Genomic DNA, 6,644 nt, shown 5'->3' with positions numbered 1-6,644 from the left:
CATGATACTAGAAAAAAATAATAACATCCTAACATGATACTAGGATTTAATATAACAATCAAAGCATGCTTTCTACATTGAAATAAAAGGGAGTAAGCTAATAACTTACATTGAAGCCTCGTGTACTTCTTTCTAATAACAAAATACACGCGTTAGGAAACTTCAGTGAAATAATAAATTAAAGAATTAAATCAAATATTTGAAAGGAAAGAGTTAAAAAGTTTAGACTGGATTTGGGACCAAACCCTCAGAAATTACCAACCTTTTACGTCTAAGGCGAAGGCAACTTCGAACTTGGCTAGGTGTGTCTAGATCTAATGTATGCGGTATAGTGTTTGCAAGAGGCTAGTTTAGAAAAGCTAGATGGAGAAAGAATAAGCTATATTGCTTAAGAGAAGGAAGAGAAGAACTAGAGAATTCTGGGTGAGAGTTGATTGCATGAAAACGGAGTTCCAAGGACCGTATTTATAGGAAAATAATATAGTCCAGAATCCGATAGAAAATAGTTAGAGTTTGAAAAGAAATAAAACACCATCCAGACGACAAAGCTCGTCGCCAGACGCTGCATGCAGCGCCAGGCGACAGAGTTTGTCATTGGCGCTAAAACAGTTTTTTTTCGGATTTTGTTCTTAACATATCTTTTGATCTAGAAGTCCAAAATAAGGCATGTGATATGCCGTTGGAAATCTCTTGATGTCTACTTTCTAACCCAATTAAAATCGGATTAAAATATTTTATAGATAAAAAGATATGGCCGAAATAGTGAAAGGGTGTCAATTTTAGATAGAGATCCGTATTCATTTCTTTTATTTTTCGTTATAGCTCGGAATTAATATTATAATATATCATTGGAATAATAAGTAAAGATCTATCCAACCAGTTAAAGTTTGGATAAAGATCATGAGGCACGAAAATAATATCTGACTGTCTTTGAACATTTATATTCGAATAGAATTAGGACTTAAAAAAGGAAAGTTTTTATTTAATTTCAAACTCTTTGATCTTATCTTTTCAAAAAGGATAACTAAGATCTTTTAGAAACTTAAAGAAGCTTCTAATCAATCTTAATTAGTTTAGGAATAGGATTTTCCTTTGGACCCTCCTCATGATCATTGGGTCGTAGGTAAAATCCGGTTGGGCCCAGTTTAGTATTTTGGACATAACTTCCTCATTATTCATCGGAATTGGGCTAATAATATATCGTTGAAAAGGTTTTTTTTGAGCCCCATCCAACTACACCATTATTGGACCCTTATCATGGACGAAACTAAATAGGACTGGACGTTTTCATAAAATAGAGCAGGTTTTCGAAAACAGAATGAAGGATTTTTAATAAAAACTATCGCATCACTAGAATTTTCACATTTTCGATTCATTCGATTATCATTCTACGCGAAAGATATTCATCACTAGTTTTGGTTTAAGGGAGATACAATTGGGTGTCTACAATTATTATTATTATTATTATTATTATTATTATTACCATTATTACTATTATTATTACTACTATTATAACTAGTATTAGTATTAGTATTATTATAATAATTATTATTATTATTACTACTACTACTACTACTACTACTACTACTACTACTACTACTACTACTACTATTGATATTATCAAATTATAATTATAATCATTAAATTTTATAATAAAATATTAATTATTATTATTATATTAATTATAATAATTATTATTAAATATTATTTAATTATTAATTTTATTTATTCTCAAAATTAAATAAATATTATTATTATTATTATTATTATTATTATTATTATTTATTAGTATTATCTTTAAATATTAGTTATTATCTTTAAATATTAATTTTTATTAAAAAAATCATTTATTATTATTATTATTATTATTATTATTATTATTATTATTATTATTATTATTATTATTATTATTATTATTATTATTATTATTATTATTATTATTATTATTAATATTATTAATATTATTAATTATAAGTATTATATTACTGTTATTATCATTGTTATAATTCATTTTATTATTATTAGATTATTATTATTAATTATAAGAATTATATTACTTTTATTATCATTATTATAAATAATTTTATTATTATTAGAAATTATTTATTATTATTATTAATATTAAAATTATTATTATTTAATATTATTGCTTAATTATTATTATTAAAGATTAATTTTAATAAAAATTATTAAATAAATATTATTTATTTTTATTATTAAATATTAATATTTATTAATCTTATTATAATTTAACATTAATTATTTATTATTATTTTAATATATTAATTTTTAATAATGTTATTATTATTAAATATTAATTATTATTTAATATAAAAATATTAATAATTATTATTATTATAATTCAATATTAATTATTGTTATTATTTAATATTAATTATTTATTATTATTATTAAATATTAATTATTATTGTTATAATAATTCAATATTAAGTATTATTTTTATGCAGAGCAGAGTAGAGTACGTAGAGCAGGGCAGAGCAGAGCAGATTGAAGCGGAGTAGAGCAGATTTCACCATTGTAGAGCAGATCATAGTAGCTTTAAAGAACGGGGCCTAACTACCCCACTTACCCCTTATTTTATTTAAGTTAATTAGTTAAATTGCCTAAAACTATATTCTGGTCAAACGGTAACACTTATTAAAACATGGAGACAGTATTGGACCTTATAAGACCTTATTAGAACTGATTGAACATAATCTAAATTATTAGACCTGATTGAACTTATTAACACTTATTAGACCTTATATTATTGAAACTTAAAGTGTGTTATATGCACCTGATTTTCGCTTATCTGAACTCCTTATCTAAACTAAACTGGACTTATCTAAACATATTTGAATTTATTTGAAATTATCTAGACTGATCTTGACTCAAGGTCTGTTCACATTTACTTAATTTCAGTTCAATTCAGTTTAGTTCACTTCAGTTTAGCTCCAAAAAGTTCAGTTCGATTCAGTTCAATTCAGCTCCTAATTTTAATTTATTCTCTCCTAAAATATTCATTTCAGCTCAGTTCAGTTCAGTTTAGCTTCAATCAGTTCATTTTAGTTCAGTTCAGTTTAGTTCAGCTCCAATTAGTTCAGTTCAACTAAGTTTAGTGAATGTGAACAAGCCCTTAATTGAACTTATCTAAACATATTAAGGGTGTGTTCTATTCACCTGATTTTCACTGATCTGAACTTATCTGAACTTGTCTTAACTTATCTGAACTTACCTGAACTTATCTGAACTTATCTGAACTTATTAGACCTTATTAAAACTTATTTTAGTTGTAATTTGTACTTGGATAACCTTTATCAGAACTTATCAAACCTGATCTGAACTTATCTGAACTTATCTGAACTTAACTGAACTTATCTGAACTTATTACACCTGAAATAAGTGAAAATAAGGTGAACAGAACATACCCTAAAACTTATTTTAATTGTAATTGAACTTCGGTAACCCTTATCATAACTTATATTTGTTGAACTGAACTTATTTTTCTTAAACTGAACTTATCTTAATTAAACTGAACTTATCTGAACTTATTAGACCTAAAAAATAAGTGAAAATAAGGTGAACAGAACATGCCTTTATTGAACCTTATTAGACCTTATTATTTGACTTGATTAGAACTTATTGGAACTTATTAGACCTTATTTAACTTATTTAAGTTATTGGAACTTATTAGACCTTATTTAACTTATTGGAATTTATTAGATCTTATATATTGAACTTATTAGACCTTACAAAACTTATTATACTTTGTTATAACTCATTTGAACTGATCTGAATTTATTAGATTTAAAACTTATTTTTATAAGGTGAAGGGAACAAGCCCTAAAGAAATGTGTAACCTCATGCCGATCAAAGAATCACCTTCTAAGAAGACAAAATAATAAGGGAGGGAGCAAAATTTAGGTTTTATATGGTTTGTACGATGTTTTTATGGAATATGATTTTAATTTCCATTTTAAGGGAAGTCACATTGGCCTCCTGGCCTCCTACTTACATCTTTTTTACTTTCCTCTCATCTACATATAATATATCCTTGTATTTTCACTCCAATTTTCGATTGGTCTATAACATTTCTTGTAAGAAGCCAAAAAAAAAAAAAAAAAAAAAAAAACAAAAAAACAAATTTGCAATTGTGATTATTTTCCTTCAAAATAAGCTTTTCAAGAAAAAAACTATTTTTTAAATAAAAAATGTCTTACATTAGACCAAGCATGGCCTTAATAAGATCTATGTCTATAAGCATCAAGTTAAAGGGCATGCCAGAAAGTACGTTATCTAATATTGCCAAACTTACAAGGATGAGTATCAAAACAAGGAATTTAAACTGTTTGTAGACTAATTAAAATAAACAAAGATACTACGTAGATGAATTTGATTGCTTAGTAATGAAGGGTGCTAAATTGATCGAAAGGAGCATTCTTGCAAAGGCGCAAACTGAGTTGTCTATGTATAATTTAAATTCTAATGCTGTGCGAAGGATCATAATTAAGTACATATGACAAATTGATCATACAATTGGCTAGCTAGTTAGTAAACATACGATAAGCTAAGTACTTGTAAGAAATATATATGATACTTCTTCCGTATTTTAATAAGTGTTTCATTAGCACTTTTATACATTCACTTAACCTGCTTTAATTTGACTGATGTTTGCAATTTATATGTAAGAAAAAATATAGTATTGTAGATACTTGTTGAAATCATCTCAATAAATAAATTTTTAATTTTCAATTGTTATATGTGCTAAAAAACATAGAATTTGTTTAAGAACGGAAGGAGTAACGTAATACAAGGACATATCAGCCAGCCACTACAAAAACGACTTCTAAACGTAAGTCTTACTTGTATGTTTTTGGCCACCAAAATGTATGCAAATTGCCAATTAGGCAATCAGTTATTACTCCATACCTTTATATTATGTCTCTTCCTTTTCATTGTGTGAATTGCAATTATAATACTAAATTGACACTTATACATGGATATTGATTCGCAGCTTTTTGCGTTCAATTAATTTTCTATTGAGAGATTTACATGCATTAATTGGTATACAAAGATTTGCTGGTTTAGCAGCTTTTTAGATCCAATCAATAAAAGATCAATGGAATTAAAAGTAAGCAACACTAACTAGCTGGTTATGTGACATCAATTCACTAATATTTATGAGATCAGCTTATAACTTTGTTTGGTTGCAACTAAATAGATCCAACTAGAGCCGTTTATAGTGACATATTTTTTAATTGATATTTTGTTTTTAGTTAGGTTTTGCTACTTTTGTTTCGTGTAATTTATATTTGAAAGCGAGATTAAATTTTTACATTACTTTATGCTCTAAAGTGGGGATGAAAATATATTCATAATAGTTTAATGGAGTTGGGTTGGTCATTTAAGTTAGAGTTTAAGATGAATAAATGTTTGAAGGTTTACGTGAGTTTAATGGATGTAAAACTATTGATGACATGTCATCGCCACATGTTAAAATTTTAAGGTTTTATCAGAATTAGTACTTCCTCTATTTTTTTTTACTTGACCTCTTTCTTTTATCACGCTTGCCAATGCAAAACTTAAGCGATCAATAACTTTAGTTCTCCATAAGTAAAAATTATAAAAGTTGTATATTATGATAGTACTTATTGTGACAAATTCAAAAAGATCCCACATGAATATATTTTTCCTTATATATCATTCACAAAAGACGGTCAAAGGAAGGATGGTGAATAGTGTAAAAGTCAAAGCGGGTCAAGTAAAAAAGAACAAAGGAAGTAGTTAATATTCTAGAATTTCACAGAGTTTTATTGTTCATCCATGTTTCATTGTGATTACAAGATTAATTAATAACCAACTTAGGGCCTATTTTGATTTATTAAACTGAGCTGAACTGAATTGAATTAAACTGAAGTGAACTGAATTGAACTGAACTGAATTGAGAGAAGGAAAGTAGAAACTGAACTGAACTGAACTGAGCTGAATTGAACTAAACTAAACTAAACTAAACTGAACTGAATTGAAATTCACTTTTAATCTTATTTAGGACAATAATGATCACATCACAAATTCACCTTTAATTCCTTTAAATTCCAAAATATTCAAAATTGTTGAACATAGTCAACCCACCTAGCCATTTTGGCTTAGACCACCTTTATTAATATACTAAGAAGTCATTCTTGAGTAATAATAAAATAATTATAAACTCATGAAATAATTAATAAATTCCTTTCACTTAAACCATTCAATTCAATTCCAAGCCTTCAATTAATCCAAGTATGGTTTTCAAACCAATCCATAAAAGTATGATTGTGTCAGCATTGCATACAAACAATTAATTCAATCCCAAATGATTGCATCCATAACTCCGTACATACATAATCAATTCACAAAAACATGTCTCACAAATATAAGCACATCATGCATAAATTAAATGTATAACCAATTCAAACAATTTTCATACAAGAGCTCTCTAAACATAAAACTAAGTTCTTCTCATTCGGTACCTAAACATGATACTACTTACAACTAAGTAGACATGTACATACCTCGTATAAACGATTCTTTGTGCCACTTTTATTCACTCAAAATTTTCCTAGGATATAATCTCCTCCTAGAAAAATAACCAATGATTATACTTG

Source organism: Chenopodium album, chromosome 27 (genome assembly GCF_948465745.1).
Source record: "Chenopodium album chromosome 27, dcCheAlbu1.1, whole genome shotgun sequence".
Taxonomy (NCBI): domain Eukaryota; kingdom Viridiplantae; phylum Streptophyta; class Magnoliopsida; order Caryophyllales; family Amaranthaceae; genus Chenopodium; species Chenopodium album.
The sequence above is the reverse complement of the archived record's forward strand: the minus strand, read 5'-3'. Positions refer to the sequence as shown.